Source organism: Dipodomys spectabilis, unplaced genomic scaffold (genome assembly GCF_019054845.1).
Source record: "Dipodomys spectabilis isolate Male_0828 unplaced genomic scaffold, ASM1905484v1 ptg000067l, whole genome shotgun sequence".
NCBI classification, from domain to species: domain Eukaryota; kingdom Metazoa; phylum Chordata; class Mammalia; order Rodentia; family Heteromyidae; genus Dipodomys; species Dipodomys spectabilis.
This window is the reverse complement of record NW_024870744.1, coordinates 5508217-5534852: the sequence shown is the minus strand read 5'-3', so window position 1 is coordinate 5534852 and position 26636 is coordinate 5508217. Positions and strand designations below refer to the sequence as shown.

At 48.7% G+C, this 26636-nt stretch overlaps 1 protein-coding gene across 1 annotated transcript in view; it reads left to right on the top strand.

Annotated features, from left to right (window-relative positions):
* Ak8 (adenylate kinase 8) overlaps positions 1–26636 on the top strand; it is a 117331-nt gene that overhangs the window by 71621 nt on the left and 19074 nt on the right. The gene's annotated exons all lie outside the window — the stretch shown is intronic.

Genomic DNA, 26636 nt, shown 5'->3' with positions numbered 1-26636 from the left:
CTCAGCCTCCTAAGTAGCTAGGATTACAGGGGTAAGCCACCAGGCAGATTTTTTTAGATCTATATGTATAGATGTAAATGGTACCAGTGGGTCTACCTATAATGCAGGTGAGTTTATCCATTTTTGTGCTCTGGGCTCTGGCATCCACAATGTGATGATCATTTCAGAGGTGTCATTCTCCCTCCTCATCGGGAAGAGTTCTTAGAACTTTGGCAGCTTTATTCCTTGGAGCTGGCACTTGGGAACAATTGCTTGTCAACAACTTGATTGATTTTGCTCATAGTGTCTGGTCTATTTTAATTTCTTCCTTTTCTTGTGCAATTGGTATTTCTCCTAGAAAATCGTCCCCGTCCCCTGGGTCTTTAACTGCCTCAGCATAGTTTTGCATATCTCATGAGGCACTCCAATTTCTTCTGTATTTTGTGGTTATTTTCTCTTTATTATTGCTAATTTTATGTATTTGGGTTTTCTTCCTTTTTGAAGATCAGTTGAACTGGTAGCCTGACTTTTTAATGAGGTTTCTTTATTTTGTTTTGTTGCCCAAGAAGCTTCAAATAATTGATTTATTTATCCATTCTACTGTTTTGTCAGTATTCTGTTTTCACTAAATTTAGTTTTTCCTTGATTAATGACATCTTCTGTGGTGAGTTGATTTTGTTTTTTTCTGTTTGTGCTGTGACTGAGGCTTTGAATTGTCCTTTCTGTATAACCTTAGCCATAGTTCATATTTTTCAAGTATAATATTTTCTTTGTATATATGTGTGTATTCTGATACTGGGGTTTGAATTCAGGATCAGGGCACTGTCCCTGAGCTTTTTCACCCAAGGCTAATAGCTTTTTTGCGGTTAATTGGAGTTAAAAGTCTCATGGATTTTCTTGCCTAGGTTAGCTTTGAATTGCAATCCTTAGATCATAGCTCCTGTAGCTAGGATTAGAGGCATGAGCCACCAGTGTGTGTGTGTGTATGTGTGTGTGTGTGTGTGTGTGTGTGTGCGCGCGCGCGCGCGTGCTGGGCCTGGGACTTGAACTCAAGACATGGGCCCTGTCCCTGAGTTTTTTTGCTTTAAGGCTAGTGCTCTACCACTGAAGCCAGTATTCCACTTTTGGTTTTTTTAGGGGGTAGTTCACTGGAGATAAGAGTCTCAGAAGCCGGGTGCTGGTGGCTCATGCGTGTTATCCTAGCTATCTCAAGAGGCTGAGAGCTGAGGATCACAGTTCAAAAGCCAGCCCAGGCAGGAAAAGTCTGTGAGACTTTTTATCTCCAATAAACCACTCAGAAAACGGGAAGTGGCGCTGTGGCTCAAGTGGTAGAGTGCTCACCTTGAGCTGAAGAGCACAGGAACAGCGCCCAAGCCCAGAGTTCAAGCCCCACAACCAGGAAAAAAAAAAAGTATCAGAGACTTTCCAGCTGGGGCTGGCTACAAACAGCAGTCCTCAGATCTCAGCTTCCTGTGTAACTAGGAGTACAGGCGTGAGCCACTAGTTCCCAGCTTCAATGTTTCCATTTAACTTTTTTTAATATTTTTCATTTTTAAAGTATTTTTGAAAGTATGGTTTAGTTTTCTTACACTTGAGAGTTGTTCAAAAGAGTTTGAAAATTCATTGGCCTTTTGGTGTTTTAATTTTTAGCATTAGTTTTACATTTTAATACAGAAAATAGAAAATTTGTTTAAGTACAACTTTTGAAATTTTATTCTGTGAATATTTGGTAGGTACTTGATGATAAAATGTATTTTTAGCTTAAAGATGTGTTAGGTAAACCTATTAACTTATCATTTAGCTTTCCCATACCTTTCTTGCTTTGATGCTGCTGTTTGCTGACAGTGTTGGTAGCAGCCTGTCAAGAGCTCAACCATTTGCTAGCTTCCTGTTAATAGCATATTTCTACTCATTTGATTGTGTATCTTACAGTTTTGCTTTATATGTTCTGGTACTATGTTATTTAGTACATAGAGATTTATGTTGGAGGGTGCTCAGTGTGAAATGTAATCTTGGTGGAAATGACTGTGATGGGTGGGTGCCTAGCTATCTATTCTGGAATTCATCCTACCTGTCTTCCTCCTTAATGTCAGAACCTTAGTTTTCAGAGGAGCACATTAGTGTATAGAAAAAAAAGATTCCATTTCACACATCTTATTTTTTTTAACTTTTAAATTATTATTATCAAAGTGATGTATAGAGACATTTCCAGTCTTTTTTCTGTTTTTGGTTGGTCGTGGGGCTTGAACTCTGGGCCTGGGCACTGTCCTTGAGCTCTTCAGCTCAAGGCAAGAGCTCTACCACATGAGCCACAGCACTACTTCCAGTTTTTTGGTGGTTAATTGGAGATAAGAGTCTCATGGAGTGGCTAGGAAGGTAGCTCAGTGGTAGAGTGCTTGCCTTGCATGCATGAGGCCCTGGGTTCGATTCTTCAGCACCATGTAAGTAGAAAAAGCTGGAAGTGGCGCTGTGGCTCAAGTGGTAGGGCACTAGCCCTGAGCTGAAGAGCTGAGGGACAGTGTCCAGGCCCAGAGTTTAGGCCCCATGACTAACAACCAAAAAAAAAAAAGAGTCTCATGGATTTTTCTCAGCTTCCTGAGTAGCTAGTATTATAGATGTGAGCCACCAGTGCCCGGCTTTTTATTTTTTTGTTTAAAAAACTTGTTAGACTGGGTGCCGATGATTCACACATGTAATCCTACCTACTCAGGAAGCTGAGATCTGAGGATCACCATTCAAAGCCAGCCCAGGAAAGGAAAGTCCATGAGACTCTTATTTCCAATTAACACCAGAAAACGGGAGGAGCTGTGGCTCAAGTGGTAGAGCACTCACCTTGAGCTGAAAAGCTGAGAGATAGCACTCAGGCCCAGATTCAAGCCCCACAACTGACAAAACAAAACAAAACAAAAAACCTTGTTGGATAGTTTGATTGGATGAAGTTGAAAATAATTTTCCTTAGAATTTCAAATCTCCAGTGTTCTGTTAATCGAGTACCAATCTGACTCTTGAATTCTTGATGCTTTGCGTGCCCCCCTTCCCCCTCCCCTCTCTCTCTCAGAAGTTAATATTTGTTTGTTTTCATCTACTTGTTTGGGAGGTTTGCACAACTTTCTCTCCAACCTTATTTTGAATTTCTGGTTCCTGCTGTGATACCAATTTATTTTTTATTTTTATTTTTTGCCAGTCCTGGGGCTTGAACTCAGGGCTTGGGCACTGTCCCTAAGCTGCTTTTTTTGCTCAAGGTTAGCACTCTACCGCTTGAGCCAGGACTACTTCTGGCCTTTTCTGTGTATGTAGTACTGAGGAATCAAACCCAGGGCTTCATGCATACAATGGCAAAAACTCTACCACTAAGCGACATTCCCAGCCCACCATTTACTTTTTTTTTCTTTTTTTTTTGCTGGTCGTGGGGCTAGAACTCTGCTGGTCACTGTCCCTCAGCTCTTCAGCTCAAAATTAGTGCTCTACCACTTCAGCCACAGCACCACTTCTGGATTTTTCTGCTCATGTGGTACTGAGGAATTGAACCTAGGCAGGGCCTCATGCATGCAAGGCAAGCACTCTACCACCAACCACCTTCCCAGCTCCCTATCATTTACTTTTATAAATTTAATTACTCTTCTCTCTCTCTCTCTCTTTCATTTCTTTTTTGCCCATGACTGGGACTTGAACTCTGTACTTGACACTTTGGCTTATTGGCTAGCATTCTACCAACTATCCTTAAAGAATTGGTTATTTCTTTTCTCACTTTCTTTTTTTTAACTTTTCCTTTTTTGATTATTCCTTTCATAGTTTCTTGTTCCTGCTTCATAATTTTTTAAAATACCTTAAAAATGTTAATGGCAGGTTTGATTGGAGGGAAATGAAGATAATTTATTCTCTTCCTATATAATGTTACTAGTGAAAGGTTTATTAGTGTGTGTGTGTGTGTGTGTGTGTGTGTGTGTGTGTGTGTGTGTGTGTGTTTTGCTGGGCCTGGGGCTGAAATCTGGGCCTTCGAGCTGTACCTGAGCTTTTGTGCTCAAGGTTAGCACTCTACCACAGCCACAGCTCCATTGCTGGCTTTTTGTGGTTAATTGGAGATAAAAGTCTCACAGACTTTACTGCCTGGGCTGGCTTCAAACCTCAATCCTCAGATCGCAGCCTTCTGAGTAGCTAGGTTACAGGTGTGAGCCACCAGCACCTGTCACTAGTGAGGATTTCTTCCCAAGTGTTGTTGCTTTCTTCCTTAGTGGGTCTTTCTCCCCGCCCAGATGTTGAATCATGGTGGTTCACTCATGTGTAAGAGGAATGGCCAGGAAACCATCTAGAAGCTCTGAGCTCATCGCAGAGCCCAGAGCCCTCCTCACCTTCAAGGTAGCATGACCTACTTGAGCCATTTGTGAAGAGTCCACTGGCCAGGTATCAACATCTCCAACCTCTCTACGATACCCACCGCCCCAGCTAGGACTTGTGTGGTCTCCATGCAGGGTAAATGCCCTCCCCCTCCCAGGGCCTGCAGATGGGGGGGGGGCAGGCACAGGAGGAGGCCTCACTCACTGTACACGTGTTTACCCATCCCTGGTTTAGGGTCAGACTCGGCTTCTCAACTGTGCTTGGCTTTCTTTCTTTCTTGCTTGCTTGCTTGCTTGCTTGCTTGCTTGCTTGCTTTCTTTCCCTCACTCTACATGTGTTTACCCATCTCTGGTTTAGGGTCAGACTCGGCTTCTCAACTGTGCTTGGCTTGCTTGCTTGCTTACTTGCTTCCTTTCCTTCCTTCCTTCCCTCCCTCCCGCCCTCCCACCCTCCCGCCCTCCCTCCCCCCTCTCTTTCTCTCTCTCTTTCTCTCTTTCTTTCTCTCTTTCTTTCTTTGTCGGTCGTGGACCTGGGCGCTGTCCCTTAGCTCTTCAGCTCAAGGCTAGCACTCTACCACTTGAGCCACAGCGCCACTTCCAGCTTTTTCTGCTTATGTGGTGCTGAGGAATCGAACCCAGGGCCTCATGCATGCAAGGCAAGCGCTCTACCACTGAGCCACCTTCCCAGTCCCTATACTTGGCATTCTTTAGTCCAAAGAGCTTGTAGACTTTGGGGGGTTTTGTTTGGATTTGATTTCCTTTCTTGGGAAGAGATCCTTACTTTCTACGCCAGTGGCTTTAGGAGAGTGAGGCGGTCAGGACTTCCTGTCCTGATTCTGCAGCCTGTCCTCCCTGTGGTCACAGTGGGTTCCAGGACACGTGGTGCCCACGCCCAGGGCCTGCACCCGCGCCCCTGAGGCTTTTCTGGTGAAGCTTGGGTAGAAGCACAGCTCTGCCCTTGGTCCACCGGTTCTCCAGCCTCAGCGCCTTTCCTTGGTGGCCTTCCTCACTTGCTCATCCACATCCTCCTCTCCTCTGCCTTCAACAGCAGAGCCCCTCCCTCCTGGTCACTTTTCTGTGAAGCTTTGATAGGTAACAGAATTTGCCCTTTCGACCTGTACCCTGATTCCTCTTGTCTTTCAGTCATTTTTTTTTTCTTTCCTCTGTTGTTTGTGTGTGTATATGTGTGTTGTTGTTGCTTTTGTTTGTTTTTGTACCACTCCTGGGCCTTGAACTCAGGGCCTGGGCACTGTCCCTGAGCTCTTCTGCTCAAAGCTAGTAAGCTCGTGCTCTACCACTTCAAGCCACAGTTCCATCTTGTTTTCGAGTAGTTAGAGATAAGAGTCTCACTAGGACTATTCTGTCCACACTGATTCCAGCTGAGATCCTCAGCTCTCAGCCTCCTGAGTAGCTAGGATTACAGGCGTGACCACTGGCACCCGGCTCACTCCTTTCTTTTTGAGGGTGAGGAGGCACTGTAACCCAGGCTGGTCTCAAACTTGAGATCCAACTGCCTCAGCCCTGAGTGCTGAGATTATGGATATGTGCCACCATGTGCTAGCCTGTTATACTCTGATTATTGTTTTTAACCCACACTGATTAAGCTTTTCTTTCTAGAAACATAGCAACTTATGTTCTGTTTTTAGCTATAATAACTGTAATTATGGAGATTTCATTCTCTGTGAAAGTGGGTTACAATTTCCATACCAGCTGGTGACCTAATTCAGCCTTCCTATTTAGTAGCTTTGACTCATCTTTTATTTGAATGGATATGTCCTTGAGTCTTTTCCTGCAGGGGAACATAAAGACTAGATCTCCTAAATTCTTGTGTATTTGAGGATGTCTGTCTGTTATCTTCACTTGTAAACAACATCTGGTGGAGAATTCTTTGATTATGTTCTCCAGCCAAGACACACACACACACACACACACACACACACACACACACACACACACACACGAGTATTCTAAATCATGTCCCCGGTGTCTGACCCCTGATGTCTTCTGGGTTTGACTCTGGAAACCAGTTTTTATTATAGGTAATGTGTTCTTTTGTCTGGATGGTTAGGGTGATGCTGCCTCCCTCCTTCCCTCCTCTCTCTTTTTCTTCTTCCCTCCTCCCTCCCCTCCCTCTGAGCTCCTTTTGAGGCACCAGGCCTGTCTCAGGTCCAGCCTTGATTCCCTTTATCACATTTATCTGGTTCTTATGAATCCTTTCCCCTTTCTGTCATTTGGGGAAATGTTCTTCATAAATCTATCTATGTATCTATGTATCTATCTATGTATCTATCTATCTATCTATTTACTTTTCTGGTTCACTTGCTTGGTTTTTCTTTTTTTCTTTTTTTGTCAGTTGTAGGGCTTGAACTCTGGGCCTGGGCACTGTTCCTGAGCTCTTCAGCTCAAGGCTAGTGCTCTACCACTTGAGTCATAGCAGCACTTCTGGTTTTCTGGTGGTTTATTGAAGATAAGAGTTTCACAGACTTTCCTGTCCAAACTGGCTTTGAACCATGATCCTCAGATCTTAGCCTCTTGTGTAGCTGGAATTACAGGCATGAGCCACCAGTGCCCGGCTTGGCTTTCTTTTTCATAAAGTCTACTTTTGTGCGTAATGGATATTTATCATCTGGGGTCCATATTAAGACTACTCTAGTCACTTTTATCTTTTACCTCTCTCCTTCCTTCATGACAACTTTGACTATTTGGTTATGTTTACTCCTTGTTGTTCTGTAATGCTTTCATTTTTCCCCTTAGGCTTTTTTTCTCTTTGTCAGCTTTTTTTTTTAATATCTTCTTTTTAAAAAAATCATATTTTACTTGATTTCTTATATTACAGAGCCTGTCTTCTCTAAGTTATTTGTAGTATCTTGATAAAGTTTATCTAACATGTTCTTATGTTTGAGGGGTATTTTTTCTTCTGAAGCATATTAATATTCTCTCTCAACTTTTATGACTTCTCTTTCCTTTTTGAGTACCATCTGTACAAAAGATTTTACAAGTCATTTGTCACTGAGTAGGCCTATTTTGTGCCTAGGAATGTGATGGAATGCTAGCTTCGTGTAGGTACCATGATAAATTACCACAGGCTTGGCTTAAAACCACTAAAATGTTTTCTTCGTTCCCTTTTGGAGGTTCCTGGGGATAGCCCCTTCCCTGCCATTTCCAACTTCTGGAAATAGCCATACAGTTTGACAGGTGGACCCCCATCTTCAAGCCAGCAACAGTGTAGCAGAAGACACCTTGAACAGAGTCAGGAAGAATCCTGTTATTTGGGAGCCCATGAGATTAGACCCCACACCCCAGACAATCTGGGGCGATCTGGCCATGCAAGGTGTCTCAGCTATCCCGTCTCCTCTGCCATTCAGACTGTGGGGTAGGTGGGGTTAAGAGGTGGACGTCTTCCAGGGGGTCCCCTGGTCTCCCCTGGGCTGGGGAGCTCCCCCTGAGAAGACTGAAGCTGTCCCCCACTGCACAGTCCTGATGGAGAGCACCGGGGCCATCCCTTCCCCCAGACAGGGCCAGCAGCCAGTGCCAGGCTCAGGATTGAAGATAAGCCTTTGACTAAGCCTAGAAGGGAGGGAACAAAGGAAGGAATGCAGTGCTGACCCCCTTCTCTCCCCTCCCCTGCACCTACAGGAGTAAAAATCACTTCTAAAAACTTAGTAAATATTGCTTAGTATAGTTTATTTGATGTGGAGGAAAGGCAGACAGGAAATAGGAAAGACATTGATTCCAAGGTGTGTATTCCTTCGCTGGTTGCAGTCTGTAACCACCCTTTGGCTTTCCCCAGCACCTGGGATGATCCCCTTCCCTCTCCCGCCTCTCCCTCCTCTCCCTTCCTCCTCCCCATCAGTCCCCTTTTGTCCCTCCTCCTCCCCCCTTCTTCTCCTTCCCTCCCCTTGCCTCCCTCTCCCTCCTCCTCCCTCTTCTACCCAGTCTTTTCTACCCTCACCACCTAAACTTTCAATTAAACACTCAGTAATTGACCTGGGAAATAATTTTACCCATAAATCTTCAAGTTCAGATACAGGCTAAGAAAGAGAAATATTCTAAACATATTCACCCAGCACAGGGATGAATTCCACAGCTGTAATTCTGGTTCTGTTACGATGCCATTATAAAACACTCCAGCCTGGTGTGGCTGAGTTGTCAGCCAGAGGAAATCCTGACAGAATTATAGCCACAAAATCAGTCTGGGGATGTGATACAGAAATCTATAATTCAGCTACAAAAACAATCTCCAAAGCACCCCCTCCTTCTTTTTTATAAGGGCTCAATGAAATTAGATTAAAATAAATTTACATATATATCAATTTTATTATTAAAATATATTCACACTAGTAAGTAGAGTTATTGGGGAAGGACAAGCTATTCTGTGTGTTGGACTCAAAAAATAGAATCTCTTTAGCTTATCAGAAAACAAAGTTATTGTCTCCTTGCCAAGTATAAATCTCTTCTTGGAGCTAATAAATGGCAAGTGTTCAAAGGCAATGTTTTGTCAGATTCCTACTCATAAACCCATGGTACATACTACTAAATTATATTCCACTGAGCAGTATCAATCTCCGATTCCAGCATCACACGGTGAGGGAGACAAACCCAGTAATTGATGTGTCGAAAGGAAGGAGAAAAAGTTATTTGAGAACAAATAAAATGGGCTATAAAGTTTGTTAAAACATAATAATAATAGAAAGAAAAAAGAAACAAAGAAAGAGCTATCCAGAAAACCTGCCCTCTGCCTGGCTATAAAATAATTCATTTCATGCTGTACGCTTGCAACACGGTATTTTCTTTTAAAATTAATGTGTTCTGCAGACAGAGGGGGTATAGGATTCTGACTGATGGTGGGGCTTGCGCTCTGCTCAGACAGGCCTGGCCGTCTGCGCCCTGCTCTCCCTCCCCACAGAAAGGGGCTGCTGGTGTCCTTAACCCTGCCCTCAAGGTCTCTGTCCTGATCCCAAGAGAATCCCAGAAAAGGAAGCACAAAGAAGGGAGAAAAGGTCCTGGGAGGGCGGTGGCCATGAGATTTAGCAGACTAGCATTGTTTTTTTTTCCTGTTTTCTGTTCCCTTGGGACCACGTTTCTGGATCTTCAGGGAATGGTTTTGTCCTTGCTCTCACCTGGGGTCTAGGCTGTGCTGGGCAGACTCAAAGCTGAGGGGGCAGCATCCTGGTATTGGTTAGGATTGTTGAAATAAGGCAGATGTATTTCTCAGGTCCAGAGGAGCCCAACGTCTAGGCATTCCTGGGAAGGCAGAAGGGTGTCTCCACATGGCTTTGGGCCCCACCGATTCTGAGTTGGCTGTGGCTGGCTTTTGCTAGACAGACATTTCATATGCAGCTGTTTCCTCCGGTAGAGCCCAAGCCTAGCCACTGAGGGGACCCAGGCTGGGACCACAGCCAAGGGCTGCAGGCTGGGTGAACCCGGGCCCTCCAGACTGGGGGCGGGGGCGGGGGGAGGGGGAGGCTGTCTGGAAGCCTTCTTTTATGATTTCCTGAGGCCAGGAACCCTTGGGGTTCCACTAGGACACCTCTAGTCTAAGCCGACAAGAATCCTTTTCTCCTGTTTCTCTCCCCGTCCTCTGTCCCTATCTTCATTTTTTAGTCCAGTCTCCTCTTACTCTCCACCTACAGCAGTCTTCTTCTTACAGCCTAGAATCCATCCACCCCTTCCTTTTTCCTCCCAGCTCTCCACTTTCACAGAAGCAAGGCTGAGGGGCGGGACCTGACGTTAACCCTCTTTGATATCTCATTTAGCCCAGCTCTTCCAGCTGTCAGGGTATCTCTCTTCTTCAATGGGACTGGCAATCCTCTCTCTGGCCAGCTTAGAAAGGCTGTTTCCTTATCTTTCAAACAAAAGTAATTACGTGTGTGTGTGTGTGTGTGTGTGTGTGTGTGTGTATTGGTACTAGAGCTTGAGCTTAGGGCCTGGCACTGTCCCTTAGCTTTTTCTGCCCCAAGATGGTACTACTTGAGCCACAGCTCCACTTCCACCTTTTTGCTGGTTAATTAGAGAAGAGTCTCACGACTTTCCTGCCTGGGCTGGTTTTGAACCTCAAATGATTCTCAGATCTCACCCTCCTGAGTATCCTGGAGTCCCGGCTCAGTGAAGAAGGGAAAGGTCACGTGCTAGATGGTAACCTTGTCACTCTGCAGGGACAGCCCTCCAGAGCATCTGCTTTGCCTGCCACAAACAGTTCATTGTTCTTTAACTTTTTTCTCTAATCATAAGATACTGGCCATCCTTGTCTATGAATGTAGCCAGTGCGGAACAATCCTGAAATAGTCCAAACAATTGCCTTGTTATTTAGGGTCCAGTTGAGCCCCAGCAAACAAAAATGTGTGTGTGTGTGTGTGTGTGTGTGTGTGTGTGTGTGTGTGTGTGTGTGTGTGTGTGTTCGGGGGCTTGAACTTAGAGCCTGGGCATTGTCCCTGAGCTCTTTTGCTCAAGGTTAACACTCTACCACTTGAGCCACAACTGTACTTCAGGCTTTTCACCAGTTAATTGAAGAGTCTCACAGACTTTCCTGCTCAGGCTGGCTGCAAACTGTGATCCTCAGATCTCAGCCTACTGAATAGTGAGGATTACAGGCATGAGCCACCAGTACAACCTGGCTTGCAAGAACTTTTTAATCAAAGCATTTATAACGCTGGTAAAATTACTAGGGTGAGGGTGTGGCTCGTGACAGAGCACTTTCCTAGCATATGGGAGACACTGGGTTTTATCTACAGAATAGAAAAATTCTGCTAAATTTTGGTTCTGGATTGATTTTGCAGTCTTGATTCTGTTAAATTTTAAGTAATGAAACGTTGTGGTACCCTTTGAAAATAAAGACTGCATTGGTGCATAGTTCCTTTGCTAGAGCACTGTAATTTGATTTAAAAGCTTGTTACTCCTCATGCCACATGACCGTCTCTGTGGGGGGATGACACACCAAAGGCCTTGGGTAAATGACTTCGCCATTTCTAATGGTTCCAAAGTACGAAGAATTCTGTCATTTCTCAAGAGGACAGCAGTAAGACCAAAGAAAAATTAAAATGCAAAGTAGGATTTCTTGCATGCACATATGCATCTCTTCTCTCTCTCTCTCTCTCTCTCTCTCCCCCTTTCCCTCTCTCCCTCTACCTATCTTCCTCTCTCCCTCTCATTATCACTTGGTCCTTCCAGAAAGCTCTCACGTTTCTGCAGCTGATCCTTCCGTGGATTAGGGATAATGAACAGCCCATTAATGGAGCCTGAACAAGGAAATGGAGTGGGGCCGTGCAGCAAAACGCAGCGCTGGCGGAGGTTAATAACTCCATTACTGCAGCCTGTGCCTGAGCCGCCGCTGAGCAGGGTGCGAGCCTTATCTTACTCCTCATTAATTGAGCTAATAGAACCCCAGTGACCCTGGCTGGCTGCTGTCAGCGGAGAGTTTACCAGACATGGGCTGGAATACATATCACTCGCTGCCTTCGTGGGTACCGCCCGTCCTGTACGCCGTGCACCGTGGGTGTCGCGTGGCTCTGGCGTGCGCACAGGGGTACCGCAAGGCCTGCTACCTCTCTTTGCCCCTCCATGCAGATGTCCACTGCGAGTTTGCAAATGCACATCTTTGGGGTCAGGGAGGGACGGAAAGTGTGTCATGGGTGGGGGAGTACCCCTCAGCCTTGCTTCTTGGGGGGGTTATCTGTTTCTGTACAGATTAAGCAGCCATCCCTCACACTCCAGTGCCCCCAGAATTCCTGACCCGGGCCCAGGTGCTCTAGGGGGCAGGAGGTTTGGTTTCCTTAGCCATCAGATGGGGTCACAGCCCTGCCCTGGGCATTAGCCTTGGGCAAAGCCTGCCTTTGCTGGGGGGGAGTATATGGGTGGGTTGAAGAATTGGGAAGTGCCCTGCACAACTAAGCAGAGATTGGAAGTGGCACCCCAGGGTCTCTGGGGGAGTAGGGACAGGGAGCAGAGCTCATCTCTCCCACCTGCTTCTCACCAGGGCAGCTTGCTCACCCTCTGGACCTCTGGGGAGGCCAACGCGGCAGGGTAGGAGGCGCGGGCACAGCACGGCACAGAGCTCAGAGATTCTGAAAACTCCCGTTGGCCGCACTCTTCTCCAGAGTTCCAAGTATCAGCCATGGTTCCTTAGAGCAGTGGCCCCTCTGAGCAGCTGCACCCAGGGCCCTGGTTTCTGGTCGCTGCTGAACCCTGGGGCTCGCAATGCTCCCCAGAGACCAGGTGTCACCTCTGACCCAGACCCTGTGGAGCTAGCCCCCATAAAGCCATCCTGGTGGAGGAGCCCGAAAGTCGGGCAGTCTGTAAGGGTTTCCATCCCCTGCCCCTGCTGGTTAACAAGGAGCTCTTTCATGCAGCACTCAGACCGTGAAAGGTGGCTCTGAGTAAGAGGGACTGCCAGGCGGCCCCAGCAAGGCATGTGCCTGGCAGCTACCAGCTGCACTCTGATGGACCTCAAGGCTCCCGGGGAGCAGGGCTGTCCCCAGAAGTCTGCAAGCTGACCCTGGGTGGCACAGAGGAGTCTGGGAGGGGAAGTGTTGGGGTACACTTGCACACTGCCTGCCGAGGGCAATCAGTCTTCAACCCTAACTTTAAAACAGGGTCAAGACAGCCCTCTGGGAGTCCCACAGTACCATGCCCTAGGAGGGCATGGGGCCAGATGGCAGCCTGGGCCTGTCCTAACTCTGCATCCTTGACCTTGCCATGGTTCAGGAGGGAGTCTCAGCAAAATTAAAGCTCTACCTGGATACTGTCCACCCCTTCTCCTCCCCCAGACACATCCCAGGCACATCCCAGATACCCTAGACACCCCCAGACACTCCCTGCATCCCTCACAGCCCAGACACCATGTGTGGGTCCTAGACCTTCTCAGCCACTGGCCCAGGCCAGGCCCTGCAGGGCAGAGGTGCCACCTTCCCGTGTCACCGGCTCATTGCTGGGGTCCTCCCAGAGCCACTGTCCACTATAGCGCAGGTGCCAGGCTTCTGGAGCAAGGCTAAGCTCTCCTTCCTGGTCTTGTTTGGCCCAAACTTTCAGCTCATCACCCGAGCTAGGCAAGGTTGGTGAGCTGGTGGTGCTGAGCCAGCAGCCTGGGGCTGAGAGACATGGACACCCTGGGTCTGGAGCCCAAGGTGCCGGCCAGTCATGATGAAGAGAGCCGTCAGCCCACAGCCGCTGGAGTTGCAGCACTGTAAACTTCCAGTAAGAACTGGAGTGGAAAGACAAATGTGCTGCCATTATTTTCCTGCGTAGGGACTGTTGACCTTTTACCACTTACTTCCAATGTTTGCATAAGAACAAGGCTGGTGAGGAGATGTGGAAGGTCATGCTGCTTTCTTTCTTTCTTCTTTTCTTTCTTTCTTTCTTCCTTTCTTTCTTTCTTCCTTTCTTTCTTTCTTTTTTTCATGCTGCTTTCTTACTGGGTGAACACTTAGCTGATGGCAGTTTGTGACTGTGTTTGTCTGTCTCAGATCAGAAGCGCAATGACTTTAGAAGCAAGGACATAAAAAATGGCCCCTACCAGCCGGGCGCAGTGGCTCATGCCTGTAATCCTAGCTGCTCAGGAGGCTGAGATCTGAGGTGAGGATCCAGGTTCAAAGCCAGCCCAGGCAGGAAAGTCTGTGAGACTCTTATCTCCAATAAACCACTAGAAAACCGGAAGTGGCGTTGTGGCTCAAGGGGTAGAGCACTTGCTTTGAGCTGAAGAGTTGAGGGCTAGCACCCAAGCCCAGAGTTTAAGCCCCATGACCAAAAAAAAAAAAAAAAAAAAAAACAAAAAATGGCCCCTACCTCTGTGGCTTCACTCGCAGGCTCTAGGATTAAATTACTGTGACTCCCAGAGACAGAGGCCAGGCAACCAAAGGCTTAGACCTGGGATCCCCAAAGGACAGCTGGAGAATAACAGTTTGCCTCGGTTTGGTGGTGGGCCCTGGAGAGATGAGCCTGTCCACTGAGGAACAGTCCTGCAGACAGCATAACAAAGGACATACATGCCATTCTCTCCCCCCTCCCCTGCCCAGTACTAGGAGAGAGGGGGCTTGAACACAGGGCCTGGGTGCTGTTCCTTAGCTTTTTCACTCAAGACTGCTACTCTTTTATTTAAACCACAGCTCCATTTGTGACTTTTTGCTCGTCAGTTGGAGATAAGGGTTTCTTGGATTTATCTGTCTGGGCTGACTTTGAACTGTGGTTCTCAGATCTCAGCCTCCTAAGTAGCTAGAATTACAGGTGTGAGCCACCAGCACCCGGCCTGCATGGCATTTTCTTGGTGAATACTTGTGTTAGGCACTAATGACATTGACAGGCGCCATAGCTCACTACTTGCCTGCCTTCCCTGCCACCCTGTGAGTTCTAAGGAAGGTGTCCAGGGTACTTTGCTGTTCCCTACTCTGAGTACATGGTTCCTAGTAAATGTGTCACTTGGAGAGGAGGGGATGGCTTCCTGTTTCAGTATCTGATGACCGCCAGGCATTTCTCCACGCAGTCCTTGAAAGACTGCGATTTCCTCATCAACAACGTGTCTCTATCCCTTCCCCCTGTGGATTCCAAGTGCTCATTAGAGGCCCGATGAGTTGCATCCAGTCAGTAACAGGTCAGCCCAGCTGGTGGTGAATAAGACATCGGTAAAGATAAACATGCCTGCCACGCTGTGGAAATCAGAGATCCAAAGCAATCTCCTGCCTCGGGTGGAGAGTGACAGCTGACCTTTAACAGCACCGAGCCCAGGGCAGTTGGCATTTGAGGGCCGCTCTGATGGAGACACCCCATTCTTTTTTGGCAGGTGTAGTGCTTGACCGTTAGCTTAAATTCATTTCCCAGAGTCAGGCAAGAGCCCAGCAGTACAGAGACGGCTTGGGGAAATCATGTTTGTTTTTCTGTACCCGGAGGAGTCTTGCAGAGTGGGCTGCAATTTCCAGCTTCCGTAGAGGCATAAATAAAGTGCTGAACTGCTGAACCCAGCCTTGTGCGCAGAAGCCCGGGCCTCTGCCACATGCAGGTGGCACATGGCTGAAAGGGCGAGGCCGTCCTTCCTAAATATCACGGAAACCATTGAATATCAAAAACTTTTAGGAAAAGTCTTCGGCAAACAGAAGTGTAGCTTCACTTTTTATGAGGTTGTACAACTCTGGCTGCTGCTTCCCTGTTGACTTGGAGATTTCTGCAGACTCCAGACACCCCGTGGAGCCTCCCTACCCCGCAACCCCTGGGAGCTGTTGGGGAGAACTTCCATGTGGGCTCCAAGATGGCGCCACCTCCTTTCCTCTGGGGGCTCTGTCTCCAGACGGATTTCAGCAACATACCCAAGGACTTCCAGACAAGAGGGCCCAGCTCGGCCTTTCTCACTCTGCCCCACCTCAGCTCACCTGCCTACGTCCAATTTCCTAAACCCTCCAGAGCCAGGGCATGGCACAGCTAGTGATCCCATATGGGGGGCCAGACTCAGGTTCTTGCTCATTCAGTCTTGGAGTGGTTACTGGCCCCCACGCCTGCTCCTCTGGTTACAGCAGGGCTTGAGTTTAGGGCCCAGGGGTTCCCAGCACCCCAGCCTGACCCTTGCCCAGCTTGTCTGAGCCAGGCTCTTTCATTCTTTCTTCAATCTGAGATCCAAATCACAGAACTCACCTCTAGAAGCTTCTGGGCCCCGCTCCCTACCCCACACCATATTTCCCGCCTCCCTCCCCATCCTCTCTGTTTTTGTGTGTGCTTGTTTTAACTTATGCTCTTAAATGCCAGGCTCTTTTTTCCTATCGAACACACAGGTGAGGGGCACAGAAGCCACCTTGCAGTGACACCCACACACAGGCCTTCCCGCACCCCATCTCCTTCCCCAGCCGCCTCCCTTACCCCTGGGCAGACGGTGGATGGTGGATGGTGACCACGGCCTTTACCTGGAGGCTGCTCTGGTTGCTTTAACCATTAGCCTGAGCTGGAGCAGCTCTGGGAGCCCCTGCCCTCCCCGCAACAGTAATTAGCCTTGTAAGACTAATGGACGAAATCGTGTCTAATTACTCTGTTGAAGGCCCAATTATGCGATTAAGATTCGTGGGCTATAAGCTAATGATGAGAAGAGCCTCTCATTTGCATAGCATTAAGTTAATTGCACCGAGGGGCGGATGGGTGATGATGGCAGGATTGTCTTTCTGAAAGGATCCTAATGACCAGAGAGGACCATTCACCTGACAGCTTTATTAATTAACAGCGATCTGGTCACCAGGCAGGAATGGCAAGTGGCAGTCAGTGGAAAGGAAAAGCTCCGCTCCATGTCTGAAAAAAAATGAGAGTTGGGACAAGGGGAGCCCCTGCTCTGGGCTCCCCTACCACTTGTCTGGGCTAGAGGCAAGCTCACAATCAGTCACCTCAAAGAACATATCCCAAAATCCTTTCCTAAAGGCTGGTGCCCTTCTGTTCCCCACTTCTTATAAGCATACTCTCCCCCATCCCCCCACATCCCCGTCCCACCCCCCCCCCCCCCCGCCCCCGCAGGGCTGCTCAGTCAGCAGCCGCCAGCCTTAAACTTCAGAGGTGGAGCAATCCTGATCCATCTTCACTTGAGTCCTTTGATTTCCCCAGGCTCATGGGCATCTGGCAGAGAGGAAGGGCAGGGCACTGCCTCTGTGACCCCAGCTCCAGGGCAGGATGAGACCTGTCACCTCCCAGAGGGCTTTAAGACATGGAAGTTTTTTTGTTTTTTTTTTTTGGGTCCGGTCATGGGGCCTGAACTCTGGGCCTGGGCGCTGTCCCTCAGCTCTTCAGCTCAAGGCTAGCGCTCTACCACTTGAGCCACAGTGCCACTTCCGGCTTTTTTTCTTTTTGCTTATGTGGTGCTGAGGAATTGAACCCAGGGCCTGTGCTTGCAAGGCATGCACTCTAACGCTGAGCCACCTTCCCAGCCCCTGGAAGATTTTTAACAAAAGATAAAACCACCAGTCCATCCTTCTGTAACTTACTTTTCCATCTAACAAAATATTTTCATTGCATAAACTAAAAGTCACTAAGTGTTCCTGTTTCATGTGAAGTTATGTGGCAATGCATTTAAGTGTCCTCTGTAGAGAGACATTTGTTTTTCTGTTACAAACAGTGCAGAAACCCATATGTACAAACAAGTGTACACTCATGTGCACACACTAGTGGGCACACATACACACATGCACACATATGTATATACTACTGTGCACTCATGCACAACAATGCATACATGCAAACATACATGTGTAGCACGCATGCACATGGTAGTGTGTGCACCAACATGTACAGTGCATATGTACACATGTACAATCAACATGACATGCATGCATACAGTACATATATCCACACACACATACACACACACATACTTGTTCTTGCTTTTGTGTTTGCATATGTTTTAGTCATCTTCTTAGGAGAAATTCATAGAAATGGAATTGCTGTGCCAATTAAAAAGCTTATTACTTTTTAAATTGAAGGAGTCAGGTATTGAAGAAATACAAATGGGTATTCAGTGAAAAAAATAAATCTCAAAAGAATAACTGAAAATTAATGAGATGAAGCTCTGACTTAGGTTAGAGAAATATTCCAGTCAGAGAGTGGCAGGAAGCAGTGGGCCAGAAGGCAGTGCTTAACAAAATTAATAAAGCTGAAAACTGTGTCTAGACTGGGCAATTTAAAACAGAAAGGAGGTGCCGACAATATCTCAAATGAAACTGTGCATAACTGTAAATGTAACCATTGAAGTAATAAGAAAAATATATGGCAAAAAGTTGCCATCAACAAAATGGACAAATCTTAAAAATAAAAAGTCTTAGCAATTTTGTCATAAGAAGAAATAGATAGCTCCTTGGGAGGCAGAAGCTGAGGATTGAGGATTAGAGGCCAGCCCAGGCAGAGGTAGCAGTAAGGCCCTTTCTCAAAAACTAAACCTTGGGATGTGCAAGGGCTCTGGTTAAAACCCTAGTATTAAAAAAAAGAAGAAATAAAAAGGAAAGAAAGGAAGGAAAAAGCAATCTATTTTCCCCTTAGTACTAGGGAAAGATAAAAAAGGGACACAGCACACAGGACACATACAGTTAGTAAGTCTGATAAAACCTTCATATGAAACCGAGTAACAAGATAAGTATGAAAAATTACCAGCCTAATTCTAAACTCATAAATATATTTACCAAAACCCTAAGTGAAATATTAGCCATTTCAGTCCGGGTGTATGTGGAGACCTTCAAGGAAGAGTCCGCACCAGAAAATTAGACATGGTACATGCTGAGTACAGTGAATCATACTTGTGGTCCTAACTACTCAGCCTTCTGAGGCAGGAAGGTCATGAGTTCAGGGCCAGCCTGGGCTACGTGGAATGACAGGCCAGCCTGTCATTCATAGATGATGGATGTATGGATGTATGCCTACATACATACCTATACACATGCATGCATACATTCATACATACCTACATTGACTCTACACAGTAATACATCACAAGATGGAGACAAAATATTTGATTTTAAAAATCTTGGCTATAAATGGAAGAGAATTTCCTTAACCTGATAAAAGGTATCTTTTAAAGCAAACACAGATTTGAGTAGTGCAGTGCTGACTTGACCCTTTAAAACCCAGAGCAGGACCACAGCTACCCAGCACTGTGCCGCAGAACAGCAAGGGCAGGGAAAGCAAAGAAAAGGTGGAAGACCTGGATGGGAGAGTCAGAGCCACTGTTGGCACTTGTTAGGCTTGTCTGCCTTAAGAAAGCCCAGAAGGTCCTATGGAAACCCATTCGTTTTTAGTAAGACTTTAGCAAGTTTAGAGCAGCTCACTGAGTTAGAGATTGTGAAACAAACAGTCAAGGTTCAGGCACTGTTGGCACACACCTGTAATCCTAGCCACTTGGGAAGCTGAGATTGTGAGCATGAAGGTTCTGGGCTAGCCCAGGCAGCCTCTTACCTCCAGTTAATCAGCGAAAGGCTGGAAGTGGAGGCCCTCAAGCAGTAGAGCACCAGCCTTGAGCATAAAAAGCCAAGCAAGAGTGTGAGGCCCTGAGGTCAAGCCCCAGTACTGGCAAAGAAAAAGTGTGAGGTTTACCAGACACAGCTATAAACCTGAGATTAAATCCACTCACCAATGGGACAAAGCCCACAGTTCAGAGCGCAGAATCAGATTCCACTGCACTCGCACGGACCCTTGAGGAGGACAGATGGCCCAGAGATGGGAAAGGGTGGGTTTCCCACAGATGGTTCTGAACAACTGGGCAGCCATTCAGGAATCTCTCCCTGCCTGTGACAGTCTGGTCCAGGGGTTTATCAGCCTAAATGTGAGAGACAGACTGTAAACCTCAGAGAAGAGCACACATCTTGAGACCCTGAGATAGAGAAGGCTTCTTAAAATAAGATCCAGCCAGGTGCCAGTGGCTCATGTCTATAATCCTAGCTACTCAGGAGGCTGAGATCTGAGGATATGGTTCAAAGCCAGCCCAGGCAGGAAAGTCCATGAGACTCTTGTCTCCAATAAACCACTCAGAAAACCAGAAGTGGTGCTGTGGCTCAAGTGGCAGAGAGCTAGCCTTGAGCTGAAGAGCTGAGGGACAGCGCCCAGGCCCAGAGATCAAGCCCCACAACTGACAAAATAAAATAAAAATAAAAATTTTGGGGCTGGGAAGGTGGCTCAGTGGTAGAGCGCTTGCCTTACATATATGAGGCCCTGGGTTGGATTCCTCAGCACCACATAAGCAGAAAAAGCCAGAAGTGGTGCTGTGGCTCAAGTGGTAGAGCACTAGCCTTGAGTTAAAATGCTGAAGGACAGCGCCCAGACCTAGAGTTCAGGCCCTGCAACTGACAAAAAATAAAATAAAAAATAAAAACCTTAGAAAGGGCCAGGAGCATGGCTCAAGTGGAATAGTGCAAGGCCCTGAGTTCTAAACCTAGTACTGCCAAAAGAAAATCAGCCCTAGAAGCAGACTTGCAGGATGCAGATATACGTGTGCTGTTCACAGACACTGATGCTGGTGGGGACCAAGAATGTGTGCCTGAGGCGGTGGACATGTGGAACGAACATTTCTATCCAAAAACCCAAAGGCTGGCTGAAGTTTAAGGACCCAGGTTGCAGGCTACAGGGACATCTGAGCTAGCAATGTGCCTGACAGCCCAGAGCTGGCGCAGCGACAGCCCTGCTGGAGCCAGCCCAGCTCACACCCGCATGCTCAGGCTGTGGAAATGTCTAGCATTGTAAGATTTTACTTTTTTCCTTTGGATCAACCGTGGGTTTTCAAGCATGCCTATCATTTTTGTTTCGTGGGTTTTTTTGTTTTGTTTTTGTTTTTTGCTGGTCCTGGGGCTTGAACTCAAGGCCTGGGCACTGTTTCTGAGCCTCCTGTGCTCAAGGCCAGCACTCTACCACGTGAGCCACAGCACCACTTTTGCATTTTTCTGAGTAGTTTTTTGGACATAAGGGTCTCACTGCCGGGGCTGGGAAGGTGGCTCAGTGATAGAGTGCTTGCCTCGCATGCATGAGGCCCTGGGTTCGATTCCTCAGCACCACATACTCAAAAAAAGCTGGAAGTGGTGTTATGGCTCAAGTGGTAGAAGGCTGAAGAGCTGAGGGACAGTGCCCAGGCTCAGAGATCGAGCCTCACAGTCAGAGTCTCACAGTCTCTCCTGCCCTGGCTGGCTTTGAACTGCAATCCTCAGATCTCAGCCTCCTGAGTAGCTAGGATGACAGGTGAGAGCCACCAGTGGCTGGCTCTGGTTTTTGTTGTTTTAAGAAGGGCCATGTTGCGTGCAGTGGTTTCTCTTTGATGTACACGCAGCATACGTTTGACTAATGACAATAATTTATGTCGTTCCTTGGGCCAGGCCTATCTGTGTGGGGCTGATTCAGGATGGGGGGGTAGGACCTCCCCCTCCCCCTCCCCCATCCCCCCCACACCCCACTGCCGTCAGCTCTGCTCCTGACCCGGCCTCTCTCCGCTAGCTGGTGGGCGCTAGAACTTCCCAGGCATCCATGCTTTTCCTAGGTGGCTTTGGAGTCAGATAGACCTCAGTGTGAATCTGTGTCCATCCACAAGTATTTAGCGGCCATGTGTTGGGGGCCAGACCCAGCATGTGCTCTCAGAGGACGCCACCCCGAGGGGCACAGTCACCTGTGAGCTGGCCCCAAGGAGGAGTGGGAAGCTCAGGAATGCTCTGTGAAAAGTGAGCAGGAAGAGCAAAGGGCCTGGGGCAGGACTAGCTCCATCTCCCTGTGATCCTGCCCCACAGAGCCTCTGTTTCTTCATTTGCATAGTGGGACCAGCAGTTCGTGCTGTGTAAGCTGCTTCAGCTAGGCAGCCAGGTGAACGGGAGTGAATTATGACTTGGAACAATTTCCCTTGAGAACTGAATTAACCAATAGGCCCCAAGGCATAGCCTGGCCGTTCCTTGGAGAATGGCTATTGCCACCAGAGGAAGGAGCGGGCTCTTCTCATCTGTCTTGTTCCTGGAGAGAGTGGCCATCCTTTCCAGAGATCTATGGGCTGAAGAGTCTCTCCACAGGGCGGTGAGGGGCAGAGGAAACCCCTCTTGAGCTTTTGCCCTTTGCTCCCCAGCCGTTCCATCACCCCAGTGAGCTGTGGGGGCCTCTCCTGCTGTTCGTGGTAATTACCCCCCCCTTCTGTATTGAGATGTCAGTCACTTTAGCTGCCTCTGGACAAACGTGTTCGGTTGTTATCTGTCGGGTGCCCACGGCAACCGCTGTGGCATAATAGAGACAAATGTAGCACCAAACTAGAAGATGATGGATTCAGAATTATGTATTTAATTCGCCGTTGGAATAGAGTGCTCATAAAATCTTGATCATGATAGAAAGGCTAATAAACGTTTGAGAAGTAAGTATTTGGGGGAGGAAATGGCTGGGTGAAACATTTAGTTGTGGAGTAGTTAGAAGAACAGATAAAATCAGCCAGCCAGAACTCTCTAGACACTAATCCAGCCAGTTATGCGTGTCGGGTTGATGATGATCTCGAGTGAGCTGTTTTATGGGTGTGAGCACACATTAAGAGCTACGCAGTCCTTGTTTTCTGTGTTGCCTCTGTCCTGGCCTTGGGCGTTGGCCCTGAGGCTTTCTGAACCAGTGGTGTTGGGTGCTGCTAGCTGGGTGCAGGTCAGGCATCGGCCTCAACAGCACCGACTCAGCAACTCAAGAGTGCCAGGCCCAGCTGGCAGCTTGGCTTAGAGAACCAAGCCTCACAGTGCACAGGGGGAGGTGGTCCGAGGGTGGGGAGTGTGCCCAAAGCCCCTGACCCCTGGGCAGCCCCTTGACCTGGGGGAAATTGATGTGTGGGTATGAAAGAGCCGCTGCTCCCGCACAACATGTAGCCCAGGTCTGATTCCTGTCTTTACGTGTATTGGCCCCATGACCTTGGTCAGCTCACTTACCTTTTGATTCAGAGTTGGGGTGATGGCAGTGGGGAGAAATAACGTGGGTGATACCCACCCGATGCTCACCAAAGCCCACTGTGAGCGCCAGCGTGTGGCCACCCAGCGCCTGCCCACTTGGCCAGAAAGGCGTTGTGAGTGGTGTCTTTGAAGGGAGATTCCTGCCTGCTGACCTCTCCCTCCACATAGCACCTGTGGATGTGCGGCTGGCGGGGAAGATGGCTTAAAAGGAATTTGTTACCAAGAGCAGCCATAGTTTTAAAGTTGTAGGCAGCTCATTTAATGTTTTTTTTCTGGAAGCCTGTGCGCGTTCCCCCTCCCCCCACCCCCCCGCCCCCCTCTCATCCCTGCCAGGGGCGTCCTGGATGTCCACAGTGACCTTCCCTGCCACCCCAGAAGGTGGAGCATCAGTCTGGGCCTCTTTGGATCTGGGAGCAACTTTTGGACAAGGTAGGAGAGGCCAGTCTTGGGGGTGGGGCTGGCTCAGTGGTGAGCATTTGCCTCATAGGTACAGGGTCCTGAGTTCCATCCCCAGCACCCCCAAAAAAGTAGATGAGCTGCTGGAGTTTTTGTTTCTTTCTATAACAGGGGAACAAAGAAACTGGAGTGTTTTTGTTGTTGGTGGTGGTGGTGGTAGTGGTCATGGGGCTTGAACTCTGGGCTTGTCCCTGAGCTCTTCAGCTCAAGGCTAACGCTCTACCACTTGAGCCACATCACCACTTCCAGTTTTCTGGTAGTTTATTGGAGATAAGGGTCTCATGGCCTCTCATGGTCAGGCTGGCTTTGAACCGCAATACTCAGATCTCAGTCTCCTGAGTAGCTAGGATTACAGGCATGAGCCACTGGCACCCTGCCTAGAACTGGAGTTTGTTTTGTTTTGTTTTGTTTTTTTTGGAGGTCCGGTTGTGCTTGTGAGGCCTGAACTCTGGGCCTGGGCGCTGTCCCTCATCTCTTCAGCTCAAAACTAGCACTCTACCACTTGAGCCACATTGCCGCTTCCGGCTTTTTTCTTTTTGCTTATATGGTGCCGAGGAATACAAACCCAGGGCCTCAGGCATGCAAGGCAAGCACTCTAGCACTGAGCCACCTTCCCAGCCCTGTTTTGTTTTGTTTTTGTCAGTTGTGGAACTTGAACCCTGGGCCGGGGCACTGTCCCTCAGCTCTTCAGCTCAAGGCTAGTGCTCTGCCACTTGAACCATAGCACCATTTCCAGCTTTTTCTGTGTATTTGGTGCTGAGGAATCAAACCCAGGGACGCATGCATGCAAGGCAAGCACTCTACCACTGAGCCACCTTCCCAGCCCTAGAACTAGAGTTTTAAATGGACCAATAGGAGTCTGGACAGGAAGAATTATCTTGGTGTCTGAAAAGCTATCCATAGAGAAAAAAGCCAAGGGGCACATGGAACAGACCTGCTGGAAGCCTGGAGAACTGGAGAGTTGCTGGCCCAAGCTGACCGCAGTGGAGCCTCCTGGGACTCTCTGGCCCTGGGGTACCAGGATGCAGCAGCTGCTGGGCTTGTTGTTTTGACAGGTGCTTACTGATCTCACAAACACTCAGCTACCTGAGCAGGGGTCCCTGCTGGCCAGGGGCCTGGAACTCTCTCAACTTTGCCTTTCAACCAGTGCTGTTGGCTAGGCAGATGGGAAAGCACTGCCCACTACGCTGCAGCCATTTCCTCTCCCCCTGGTACCTCAAGGCCCAGGGTAGGACACCCTAAACAAGAAAACAGTGCAGGCAATGCTGGAATGCTGCAGAGAGCCAGGTCTCTGCCACTCAGATATTTTAGGCAGTCAGATTGTAATCCAGATACCCTGGCCCACAGCAAGTGCTTGCACCTATCAGCTAAGCGAGAAGGAAGATGCTGATCAAAACAGCAGGGAAACATGGCTAAGCAGGTCAGCAGCAGCGTTTTGGCCACAGGGCCTTTTCCTGTAAGAGGTTACAGGGAAATTGAGTCATACTGGAAACCACCGGTGGGTGCATTAGATAAGCCAGGTGCCGCTGGGAGAGGAGGAAGAAGCGGCCTGGGCTGTGAGTGCCTTCCTGGAGGAGCAGGCAGTGGAGTTTGGCCTTGTGTGATGGAAGCTCAGACACGTGGCTCTGATTGGTGCAATCAGAAGGGGCGGGGCTTCATCCTGCACCCTTATCTGCATGCTCACTGATCTTCCAGAAGGATGTAATTATCCAGACCGCTGAGCCAGTCCAGGCACTGTCTGGCTTCAGAGGCCTGCTCCCAACCACCCTGGGTTCTCTCAGCCATCTGTGGTTCCCATTTGCATCTGCAGTCCTGTTCACAGGAAAGAGATGCAAATGGCCATTTCCATCTGGAGCCAGAAATTACCTTGGACATGGTGTGCTCAGAGCTGCCCCTGGCCCTGCTGTGTCCCACCCAGCCCTTGATGGTGTGCACTGCACTGAACACCTCACTCTGGGGACTTTTGCTGAGCACAATGGCTTCTTTCTCAGGGAGTCGTGGACCAACTCTGCCTGCTGTGGGTCCTTCAGAAATAGGCTCAGTGGGGCGCTGGGCTTGGGAGGGGGACTCCAGCCATGGCGGGCTAACTCAGATGGCTGTGGACACTGAGGGATCTCCTGGTCCCCACAGTGGGTGCCGCACAGTAGGGCCACTAGAGGGAGAGTGACCAATGTCTTCCAGAGAGAAAACTGGCTTGTCCTGAGGAAGGCGCAGACACCCCACGGCAGGCAAAGGAGGATGTCCACCAAGACCCCATGGGAGTCAACGCATGATGGAGGAGGCTGAGGGGCAGGGAGTGTGGGTGATGGGAAAGACGTCTCTGAGGAGGTGGTTTTAAGCTCAGGCTTGAATGAAAAAGCCAGCCATGGAGAGACAGGAGGATTGGCCCAGGTGTCCCAGCCAGGAAGTGAGAGCTTGGGACCTCATATGCCTCCAGTATGGCTGGGCTTACAGGCATGAGCTACCATACCCGGCTTCCCAGCAGAGAACAGGGAAGAACTTTCTCTAGAAATTCAGGTTCTACCCCACCCCCACCCCAGTTCTCTCAGGTTTGTTTAACTTTGGTTCTTATCAGTAGGCAGTTGGAGCCATCTTCTCTCCCCTGAGCCAGGCCAGAGGGTGGAGCGTTGAGTTAGACCTCCCAGGTAGTATTCCTCAATTCCCAATCCCAAATCAAGAGTTCTGGTGCTGACTGAAGGAAGTCCCAGAGGTTCTGGTCCTGCATTTCCATTGGTGTCTCTGAACGCAGCTGAAGTTAGGTGCAGACTCCCGTGGGAGGGCTGTAGGCCTTGGTGTGGTGATGTCGGCCAGTCATACTGACACGGTAGAACCAGGAGCTGTGTGTTTGCTGGTGTGCAGGCCAGAGCCTCCAGTCATGTTAGGAGGAATGGAGGATACCCAGAGTGGGGATGGAGGCTCCCAGGGCGTGCCCAGAGTGGGATGTTCAGGAAAGTCCTGGTGTGCTGAGGGGGCTGCAGGGAGGCCTCTGCTCCTCCATGCTGGACGGCACGTGTGGAGGGGGGAAGAGGACAGAGGACAGAGGCCTGCCCAGGCTGTGAGAGGAGGCTGAGGTCAGGGGAGCCTGGTCCCTGGAGAGCCTCCTGGGCCTGGCCTCCCCTGGGAGATGGCACAGGATGGCCCCGCGATAAAAGTGTCAGTACGGCCAGGACAGGCAGGCAGAGGAAGCAGGCCGAAGAGGAAATGCAAAGATGGCGATGTTTGCTCTCTGCACCGGTTTTGCTGGGTGGTCTGGCTGTGGCCTTCCCTAGCTATGTTCAGCACCAACCCATTCTTCAAAGACCCTCCCCCGACTTCTGAAGATGGGGTTCCTGAGAGCAGTAATTTAGTCAGTGGACATTTATGGAGTGCCCACAGTACTCCAGAGCCAGCCACAGAGCCACAGAGCCCAGACCACAGGAGCACCCTGGTGCAGGCGGGGCTGGTCTCAGGGTGGGTGATGTGGACCACGAATGGCCATCTCCTAGGGGAG